Raw genomic sequence first — 12,012 nt, 5'->3', positions numbered from 1 at the left:
ACATCGACACAATAATATTGGAAGAGTACTTTTTAAAGAATCAAAAAAATTTTCCTCGAATTGAGTTGTATTGGAAAAATTCAGAGGACAATTTCCTCCCGCGGCCACGAGAGCCGGAGTAAATCTTTAGAATGGATCAAAATCTCTTCACTCAGAGTACACGAGGCTCTCATCAGTGTAAAATGTGGGCAAGTAACTAATGTTCCCATCAAATTCACTACTTGGTGTCAATTTTATTCTGAATATTTTTCTCTCTTCCAAGTGTAAATTTCACTCTGGTTTGCCTGGGTCCAAATTAAGTCTTTTTTTGAGAGTAAGTTTCCTCAATTAGAGTAAAATGTACTCTACGAAATTGGAATTGTTTTTTCTTATATCAGCAGGTTTCCCAACTTCAGTTTGGTCACACAAAGGATCGTGGCACCCCATTTTTGACTTTTTGACCTGTACAACTTACAGTTCAGTAGACACATCCTTGTAAATTTCCCCAGTGTGGGACAAATAAAGGATATCTTAATCTTAAAATGCAGTACTAGCTTGGTCCAGATTAAATTTCGTAGAGTCATAGAGAATTGTACTTTTAAAAGCAAATCTTTGGTCCCAGTCTAAACAGAGTTAAATTTTCACTTGGAAGAGAGAAACATACTCTGTGTAACGTTTACTCAAAGTAGTGTATTAATTGTCCTCCAAACAAATAAAATGTACTTTTATTTGATGAGAACTTAATTTACTCATCCTAATTTTACATTGATGAGAGCCTCATGTACTCTGAGTTGGCCGGGGGAGCGAATTGCACTCCAAAGTTTTCAAATACAACTCACTTCGAGGGGGGAAAAAAGACTCTGTGAAAATTAAACTATCCATTTTGCTGTATACTTGTTGATTTTTTTTTTAATCATTCAAATTTGGCAGGACATTATCACTCTTTTTGGTGGTATGTCAAATTTACAAGACACATTTATTTTCACATTACACAGACTTTAAGTTTAATCGAGCCCTCGAAATATTCATTAAAGGTTGATGTTACACACATATAGCTGAAATAGGCAAATTTTCTGGTACACAATTAAACTACTTTGCGTAAAATTTACTCTTTATATTTTACTCTTTCCGGCGGCCCGGTAGTCCAGTGGTTAGCACGTCGACTTCACAGTGCAGAGGTACCGGGTTCAATTCCAGCTCCGGCCTCCCTGTGTGGAGTTTGCATGTTCTCCCCGGGCCTGCGTGGGTTTTCTCCGGGTACTCCGGTTTCCTCCCACATTCCAAAAAAACATGCATGGCAGGCTGATTGGACGCTCTAAATTGTCCCTAGGTGTGAGTGTGGGCGTGGATGGTTGTTCGTCTCTGTGTGCCCTGCGATTGGCTGGCAACTGATTCAGGGTGTCCCCCGCCTACTGCCCGAAGACAGCTGGGATAGGCTCCAGCACCCCCCGCGACCCTAGTGAGGATCAAGCGGTTCGGAAAATGGATGGATGGATGGATGGATTTTACTCTTTCCCATGTATACATTTTCCTCTTTTTAGGCTGGAACCAACTAAAGTCATTTTAGAGTAAAATGCACTCTCCGAAACTTCCTGTATGGTTTTGATGTTCTCCAAAAACATTCTCCAAAAGTGCTCCATTGAAATGCATGATCAAAATACATGTTTGGAAAAGCTTCACAGTGCAAGTATGTAGTGTAATTTTCGGATTAAATGCCCAAAGGTATTTTCTAAGATACGCGGTCACACTTAAAATGATAAGGAGAGCATAGGATGTAATGTGATATTGTTGCATGCTGGTGGAGAGTATAGGAAGCCAAAAGGGAAGACACGAAAAGCTCTGTCAGCATAGATGCTTCAACCTCTGGTTTCATGATTACCATGAGCCTCTGTTTCCATATGTAAGACATGAATCTTGGGCTATTGACATACAGCAGATTTTTGAGACAAACTACAATGCACTTAAAGCAACTATGTTGTTGTTTGCAAATTCACTTGCTCTGAACCATTGCCAAGCAGTTGTATGTTTGTAGCCTGGTTACTGTACATCCATGTGTTTGTAACACTTATATTTAAAGATGCCAAGAAATGAAGAGCATCAATTACTCGAAGGGTATGCAGTTTCTTTTTGAAGCAGACAGCCAGCAATTTATTTTTACTGTAGACTTTCCGTGTGGCACTGTAAGGTAAACACGAGAAGTGATAAACATTTTAGCCATTTCCATCCAGTCATCCGTTCGCCAAAGCACTAACCATCACAAAGGCCGCAGGCATGCTGGAGCCTCTCCCAGCTGTCTCTGTGTGAGAGGCAGGGTCAACCCTGAATTGGTCGCCAGCCAATCGCAAGGCCATTTCAGCCTTTTTCCCAGATGTTTACATCTGGATTTGATAAACAACTTAGAAGATAGCACCTTTTGTTCGAACCCCACCATCATTCATATTGGACGTTTTACAACAGCTAGTGTCAGAGTTTGGTCTGCATTCTCGGCAGTAAATCAAATTTGTTTCTGGAGAGGACTCCTTCAGGTCTACCCTTTGTCACTGGGTGCCCTTGTTTTGAAAAACTTGAAAATCATGATATATACAGTATATATATATATATATATATATATATATATATATATACATATATATATGGTGTATAAATCTATCTCATCATCTCACTAGATATGACAGCACATAAAATAATTGGGGGTGAGGGGTGTGTCTTCAAGTGCCCACTTCATGGCGCAGATGTGCGTGCTTCCGCCTTGTTGAAGGTCGAATGTGTGACTGACGCGCTACATTTAAAGGGAATAAAAGGAACTCCTTTGATTGGCCATGATTGACAACTCCCACAGTGGCGCAGCCATCCTACTCCCTCATTTTTGTCAGGGTGTGCTCGTTTGTGAAATGACCATTATCGTGTCGAACCCGCCTCCATGCAGAGTTACGCCAGGTGACACACAGGCTTTACACCTGTCAAGAAAATGGAGCCCCATGTCTCTCAGCTGATCTTGGGAGGCTTCCTACCCTTTCTCTGTTTCAACTTCTGTCCCGCATCCCAAACCAGACAAGCAGAAGATTGATAGATGAATGTCTCTAAGCAAGCCTTTCTTAGTTAAAAAAAGAATTATAAAATAAGAAACATGATTAACATAGGCGGTCCGTTGGTCAACTGGTGAGCACATTGGCCTCACAGTGCAGAGGTGCAGGGTTTGATTCCAGCTCTGACTTTCCTTTGTGGAGGTTGTATGTTTCCCCGTGCCTGCGTGGGTTTTCTCCGGGTACTCTGATTTCCTCCCACATTCCAAACACATACGTGGCAGGCTAATGAACACTCTCCATTGTCCCTGGGAATGACTGTGAGTGTGAATGGTTGTTCGTCTATGTGTGCTCTGCGATTGGCTGGCAACAAGTTCAGGGTGTCCCCCGCCTTCTGCCCGATGACAGCTTGGATAGATTCCAGCATACCTGTGACCCTCATGAGGATAAGCGAATTAGAAAAAAGGATGGATGGATGATTAACATCATCCTGCTCCCATATTGACTTTCTGGTGACATAAACAAACATGATGAAGAAGTGACCACTGCAAGTGAAAGAAACAGAGACAATCCAAAGCTACCACTGTGGGGGCTCATAGGTCCGCTTTGCAGTTCACATTCCCTTTTGAGACTCTGGGATCAATAAACGGCGCTGCCCCTTGTCGTTATGATAACAAAAATTGTACCAGAATAAGTTCTGCAAGTCCTGAAATTGCCTCCACTGAGTGACACAGATAAGCCTGTTTTGTAGTTGTTGGCCTCCAATTTTTTCTGCAAATTAGTGGTTGACATCTCTTGGTTTAAACCCGAGCCTTGGTTTAACGACAAAACTCGTGCAGCTAGGCAGGGGTGTCGCAAAGCCGAACGCAAGTGGAAAAAAGACTAATTGCATGTCTCTTATCAAATTTGGAAAGATTGCTGGCGTAACTACCAGCTCACAGTAAAAGAGGCCAAAAGAGAACATCTGTCGGACCTATATTCAAGCTAACCATCACAACCCATGCGCACTATTTAAACCTCCTCTGCCTACTTGCTCAGATTCTTCACCCGAGATGTGCAACAGATTCCTTCAGTTTTTCATTGATAAGGTCTCTACAGCTAGGACTCCGGTTTCAAATACCGCATCTGACCCCTCTGTCCATGTTCCATGTTCAGCTGTGCTCAATTCTTTTGAAACTGTGTCCTTGACGCTTTTGGAGGATGTAGTTCGCCAGACGAAGCCATCTGGCTCCCTCTGCGACTCTCTTCCCCCGCATTTCTTTCAGGAGGTTCTCCCGAGTGTTGGTGCATCGGTCTTGGATATCATCAACAGCAGCCTCTCTTCTGGTATAGTTCCCCAACAGTTTAAACATGCTGTGGTACAACCCTTGATCAAGAAACCTGGTCTTGATGCAGATGTGCTGTCAAGTTTCAGGCCCATTTCCAAACTGCCTTTCATTTCAAAAATTCTGGAAAAAGTGGTGCACATGCAGTTGAAATTTTTCTTGGATGAACATAACATCTTGGAGGTCTTCCAGTCAGGTTTCAAGACAATGCATGGCACAGAGTCAGCCCTGTTACGTGTTTCTAATGACTTCCTCCTGGCAAATGACACTGGAGACCGCGTGTGTCTAGTTTTATTGGACTTAACTGCAGCATTTGATACAGTGGATCACAGTATTCTGCTGACTCGTTTGCAGCACTTGGTGGGCATTGGCGGCAGTGCTCTTGAGTGGTTTAGGTCCTATTTAGCTGACAGAACCTTTTGTGTCAGCCTTGGCTGTCACGCACTGCTCCCCTGTCATGTGGTGTTCCACAGGGCTCAATTCTGGGGCCTCTGCTGTTCTCACTGTATCTGCTCCCATTGGGTTCCATCTCAAGGAAACATGGTATTCCCTTCCACTGCTATGCAGATGACTGCCAGATCTATGTCCCACTGAGAAAAAAAGACGCCTTCTCATTAAGGCCACTCCTATCCTGCCTGGAAGAAATCAAAACCTGGATGGCACAACATTTCTTGAAATTCAATGACAAGAAGACAGAGGTGATACTGTTTGGTCCCAGTGGCCCTTGTACATCCCATCCTGTAGACTTGGGCCCCCTGTCTCCTTATCTTAAGTCAACAGTCTCAAACTTGGGCCTTAAACTGGACAGTGATTTCAAACTTGATCGGCAAATTGGTGCCGTCGTTAAATCCAGCTTCTTTCACCTTAGACAGCTGGCCAGAATAAAACCTCTCCTCTCTCATGAACACTTTGAGACAGTAATTCATGCCTTTGTCACATCCCGGCTCGATTACTGCAATGCCCTTTACTTTGGAGTCAGCCAGTCCTCCATTAAGCGCCTTCAGCTGGTCCAGAATGCCACTGCTTGCCTCTTGACTGGTACTTGTAAGAGGAAGCGCATAACTCCTACTCTGGCATCCCTTCACTGGCTCCCCATATATTTTAGAGTTATTTTCATGATCCTTTTATTTGTTTTCAAATCTCTAAATAATCTCGCGCCACCTTACCTCTCTGAGCTCATCCGCCCCTACACACCTGCCCGGCGCCTCAGGTCTGCGGACCAGACATTATTAGAGGTACCAAGTACTAAACTGAGGCTCAGAGGGGATCAAGCCTTTTCTGTTGCTGGTCCCTCTCTCTGGAATGACCTCCCACTCAGCATGACTTACTGTAGATTTGTTCTTGGTTTTACTGTTTGGTGCTTTCTACCGTCTTTTTGTTTATTGTACAGTATATGTTAAATTGCTCCATGTACAGCACTTTGTATGCAGCAATGGCTGTTTGAAATTGCTCTATAAATACAGTTGACTTGACTTGACTTGACTTGGTTTTGGCACTGAATTTTTGTTCAAACAGGAGATTGTGATACTTTCAGTCCTGCACTCCAGAGGTTTATTGCTGATGTCAAAGCTGCTGGGGGGCCTTCTTTAGGTTGCCGTTATTTCAAACCAATATAATGGCTATGGTCACTGTTTGTGCGCACATACGTAGCTTTTCCATCTTCTCTCAGCTTCACAAATGCCCTATTTCAGACATAGACGACCCTCTGGTTTTCATGAAGGTTACACCTCATGTTACTATATGTGTAGTTTTTACAGGCAAAACACAAATCGGAAAGTGAGCATAAATCAGACATACTTGGTCCACAAAACACTCTTGTGGTGACATACTTTTGCGCACCTGGAAATTAGGTGCATGTGTTGTTTTCCAAGATTTGTATCAGAGCAAGATGAACCTGGGGGAAAACAGTGGATATGTTGATCTCTTGTCTCGATGTTTTTTTTTCCACTTTGTTACACAATACAATGACAACGAAAGCTTTCTCTGCTCTTCTCTTCTATGCTTTGAGTCAACGTGAGTTTAAAAAATCGCAATTTCTTTAGTGTTGAAAAGAATGGTTAGAATTAGGTGAGAAAGAAGCTCAAAATCCTCTTTCTGAAAAGGTTCCTTCAAGAAAGGATTTACTAAGCGTGAATCACTTGTATGGCACATTTTCTGCTCACAGTTTCTTTTTAAATAGAGTAAGCTCAAGCATTCAAATTCAAATCTTATTTACTAAAATTTTCTGTGTCAGAGACACAAGATTAACAGATTTGCCTTTGGACAGAAACAGTTTGTAACAATTTAAAAAACTTCTACTTTGATAATTGTTTTCAAAACATTGCTCTTTTTTAAGATTGCAGAACACGGTTTTGGTTTTAGTTTTAAAAAACGGTCTTGTGTATACAATCTATGAATCAGATATATAAATGTAAATGGTGGAATACGTTTGGAATTACTTATTTAAAACACAATCTTATAGATAGATATACAAAACCCAATTCCAATGAAGTTGGAAAACTGTATATAACATTAATAAAAAGCAGTATACAATGATTTGCTAATCCTGTTCAATGTATATATATATACTGTATATATATATATACAATGGAATAAACTACAACAACAAGGTATTTATTGTTCAAAGTGATAAGGTTTATTGCACTGTTTTGGGTTGTAAATATTCACTCATTTTGAATTTGAAGCCTGCAATACGTGGAGAAAAAGCTGAAACAGGGACATGTTTACGACTATGTTAGCTTACCTTTCCTTTGAACAACACTCAATTAACATTTGGGAACTGAAGACAGGAATTATGAAAGCTTTGTAGGTGGAATGCTTTCCCATTTTTGCTTGATATACTGTACAGCTTCAGTTGTTCAACAGCCCACGGTCTCTGTTGTTGCATTTCATACTTCGTAATATGCTGCATATTTTAATTGGGGAAAGGTCTCGCCCAAGGGTGTCCAAACTCAGGCCAATGTGTTGCCTATTTTCCATCTCTCCCTGCTGAATAGGAAAGTGGTTCAAATTGCACGATAGTCTGTGTCTTATTTGTTGTCTGTATTATTTTGTCATTTTATGTTAACTTTTCTTTTGATGGCGGCGCAGGCACCCGCAGCGGCTCCTCTTGTTGCATGTTGTCTTGAGAGGGAAGAAATTTCATCTGCGCTGTATGTTGCACATACAGCACAGATGTTGCACATCCAGCACATTTGACAAGAAAGTTGTACTGTACTTGAATTGCACCTGATTCAATCCGGCCCCGGCCTTCCTGTGTGTAGTTTGCATGTGGTCCCGTGCCTCATGGGTTTTCTCTGAGTACTCCTGTTTCCTCCCACATTTCAAAAACATTCACAGTAGATTGACTGTTCACTGTAAATTGTCCCTGAGATATGATTATGAGTGTGAATGGTCGTTCGTCCAGGATGTCTCCTGTCCGAAGACAGCTGGGATCGTCTCCAACATACCCACAACACCTTGTGAGGATAAGCGCAGCAGAAAATGAAGGGATGGTTGGAAGGATGGCTATTTTTATCAACAGTTTCAGGTCAATTAGCTTTCTTGGTGCTTTAAGATCTCACTGCAGCTTTCGATACTGTGGATCATGAGGTTTTATGATCACTGTGATAAAGACACTGCTCTGGAATGGTTCAGGTTATATCTTACTGGAAGACATTTTTTGTGAGAGTTAGTGCTTTTTCATCAGCCAAATCATGCCTTACGTGTGTGCCTCAACGCTCTAAACTAGTCCCGGCTTTGTTTTCCCTATATACCGTAAATTCCGGGCTACAGACCGCACCTGATAAAGAGCCGCATGCTCAGATTTATGAAGAAAAATCAATTTTGTCATTATATATGCCGCACCGTACTATATACCACTGGCCAATGAGTAGGCGGCGGTTCGCTTCTGCGTCCCTGCCGCAGTGGAGCGCCTCCGGGTGAGGCGGCTGACGCAGTCCCCCGCTGAACCCCCGCAGAAAAAAAAAGGCAAAATTTCTTAAGGTTAAAATAATCTCTATATTTGTATGAGCATGATAAATGCATTTGCACAACGAAATTACACTGAAACACATAATAAGAGGCCAGACAAAGAGAGATCTTGATGTGCATTTGCGTAATTACAAGGAGAAATACTGCAGCCCACTAGGCTTTAAATAGAATAATGCAAATCATATAAATGGGAAAAGATATATGAAATTATTTCTATAGTCATCCGCTTAAAAATGATCATCGTTGGCAGCTTTAGGCCCGATGCTGCGCGGCTCAAAACACAGGTAAAATGTGTTCTCTCGTGGCCGCTTGTTTTCAGTATGACGGGGGCAGGGGGTCACCTTTTTTAATAATAGTCCGAGTGAGAGGCAAATCAAATGTCAGAGGGTCTTCATCCATATTTATTATTTCATCTGGGCTGATGGAATTCTCCGCTATCTTTGTTTGTGTGAATGTGCGGAACGAAGCAAGTTTGTCCTCGTAATTGGGAGGGAGCTGCTGACACAACGTCGTGCGTGCCCAAATAGACAGGCTTCCATTTCATGAATCTATAACACCACGACGGCCCACCTTTAAAACCTTTAAAAGCGTTGGTTGTCTTTTTACACTGGCTCAGTTCTTCTTGCCGGAGCCTCCACCTTCGCACCATCGACTCGTCTTTGCCAAGATTACCGGCAGCAGCTCGATTTCCTTCTTTAACTGCCAGAGTGATCGCTTTTAGTTTAAAAGCTGCATCATATGCTTTTCCTCTGGTATTCTCCATGTTGATCAGGGTTAGAAGAAAGATTGAAATAAGGAAGTCGTGATTACCGGTAATCATACAATTTCATTGGACCCCTGTGTACTACTCATTCATTTTATTGGTCGGCTGTTGCCAGGTAACACATTTTCCCCTGCTACGGCAAAAAGAGCGGAAGTTGTGATTAGTCATGCAATCTCATTGGACCTCAGTGAAAGACTCATTCATTTTATTGGTCCATGTTTTTCCCGCAATGGAAAAAAAATTAAAAAGCTGCTTCATATTACACGCCGCAGTGTTGAAAGTGTGGGAAAAAAAGTAGCAGTTTGTAATCCGGAATTTACGGTATGTTGCCACTCGGTTCAATTTTTAGGGAATATCAAATCTCCTTTAATTGCTCTGTCATGTTAAGGTGGTTCGTTCCGGTCTTTTCAAAACTGTCTGAAGGACGTGAAAGATTTGCTGGAATCAAATTTTCTGAAATTAAATAAGAATAAAAGTGAAGTAATTGTGTTTGGTGAGCCAGACCATGCCATTGACCTTGGTGTTCCTCACAGTTTCTGTGTAAAGAATCTTGGCCTCATGATTGAAAGCTCTTCAAAAGAAATAAGCAAATCAGCGCAGTGGTAAAAGCAAACTTCTTTCACCATTGCAACTGATAGCTAAAGTAAAATCTTATTTGCATTCCGACCAGCTGGAGAAACGGATTCACATATTTACGACAGCACGTCTGGATTATTGCAATTCCTTATGCTATGGCCCGGATGCTTTATCCATTTGTCACCTACAATAGGTTCAGAATGTGGCTGCTTGCCTCCTGATAGGGGAGAAGGCGCTTTGATCACAGCACTTCTGCACTGCAGTCACTTCATTGGCTCCCTGTGTCTTTTATAATTCAATGTAAAATGTAATTGTTTGCATTTAAATGGTCTGGATCCTATATACCTGTCTGAAATGCTGTGTTCACATGCCCCAGTAAGAGCCCTGAGGTCATGTGACCAGGTGCTGTCCACCTGGCCCCGTTCAAGATTGAAAACCAAAGGGGACAGGGGGTTTGCTGGCATCCCTGGACCTTAAGTAGGGAATGAGCTTCCTCTGAACATTCACAAAAATGCTTTTTGTCACCTTTAAAAACACATTAATTTCCACTGGCCTTCAACACAAGCTGAGCTGGACATTTGCATCTTATTGTTTTAATTTGCATCTTATTTCTTCTTCCATCTGTATATCAATCCATACATCCATTTTCCAATCTGCTTATCCTCACAGGGGCTGTGGGGTGTGCAGGAGCCTATCCCAGCCTTCTTTGGGCAGTAGGCGGGGGACACCCTGAACCAGTCGCCAGCCAATCGCAGGGCACACATAGACGAACAACTATCTGCGCTAACACTCACACCTCGGGACAATTCAGAGTGTCCAATCAGCCTAACATGCATGTTTTTGGAATGTGGGAGGAAACCGAGTGCCCGGAGAAAACCCTAACAGGCAAGGGGAGAACATGCAAACTCTACACAGGAAGGCCGGAGCTGGAATCGAACCTTGCACCTTTGCACTGTGAGGCCGACGCGCTAACCAGTCGACCACTGGGCCGCCGTTGACTTAAATCATAGGAGAATAAAAAGACAAGCAAACAAGAAAACAAACAACTTAGGCATCTAGAGGTGCAGTAACAGAACCATGGTGAAAACAACGGCATGGACCTGTACAGAAATGCTCACCAGAATAACCGGCAAATACTGGTTTTGTTTTGTTTGTGTACCTCTCATGCTGGTCACCAGAAAGAGTAATACATAAACACAACAAAACCAGCATGCTGGTAGCTGTTTACTTTAGCAATAAAACACAACAAAAACAGCCAAGATTCAAAGAGGAGAAAAGCTTCGGTTACTGATCAACCCACACACCCAGCAAGACCTCTATTCTGTTGCTGTCCCGCCACTGGTGATACCAGCAAGGTGCTAGCTTGTCTCCAGCAATCACCAGCTACTAGCAGGGTGACAGCAACATAATGTTCTTGCTTAATGGCTGTGGCCCAACTGATCCTTGGCATGCTACTGTTTCCCGCGTGTAGCTATGCTAGTCTATGCTTCTTGTTTATCTTATGTCCTTTGCAATGTTGTCAAAATTCCCTTAGATTACATCATACCACACTTGAAGGCTGTCTGTTTACAGTACGTCTATTGCTACTGCATGATAAAAATGTTTTGAAACACTCGAACTGCCTGCCACGGTTTGTCAAGAACGACAAACGTGTAATTCTCAGTGATTGTAATGGTTTCTGACTATGTTGTGGTTTCAGCGGGGAAGGTGGTGATGGCAGAGCTTAAAGTTCCTCGGAGGGAGACTAACAACTCAGGCACAAGGTCCTTGTGAAAGTTTGTATTAAATTCCCATTTCCCCTCATTGTGTGATGGACTGGCATGGCTCCACACGCACTGATCCTGCAGGGCCCTAAGCACCCCTAGGCAAGGTTGTCGCTCACACCTTCCAGGACGGGCTGAATGGAGCGTGTGATGTTTTTGGGACTGAGCCTATGCATTTATATATGCACTCAAAGACCAGAGTCTTAAATCGGATTTCCCCAAAAGATAAAGAGCCACAGAACCTTGATAAGTCACTTGTTTTGAAAGCAATTTTTCTCTATGTCAAAGTTAAGGCTCAGACACGATTATCGCAGGAACCTTTCCCTTTCATTGAAACTAATTATGAATCAGGAGCCCATTTATGCCTGGTTTAGTTTTTAAACATCAAAAGCTGGAGGAGTTGCAAATCTCTTTAAAGATTTAATTTTATACCAAGATGCGCGTCAGAGAGATATATTAAGTCTGTGTACGACTAGTGATACTTGTATCAGGCTTTAAGAAGCACTGATTTAGAGCTATTACTTTCTTTTTCAAGTGTAGTAAAAATAATAATCTCTTTTGATTGACTTTTTCAGAAAGAGTGTATCGTTGCGCTTGTAGTCATACCGAGA

Source organism: Hippocampus guttulatus, chromosome 7, assembly GCF_054856545.1.
Source record: "Hippocampus guttulatus isolate MCC_2025c chromosome 7, RoL_Hgut_1.0, whole genome shotgun sequence".
Lineage (NCBI taxonomy): Eukaryota > Metazoa > Chordata > Actinopteri > Syngnathiformes > Syngnathidae > Hippocampus > Hippocampus guttulatus.
This window is presented reverse-complemented; position numbering follows the sequence as displayed.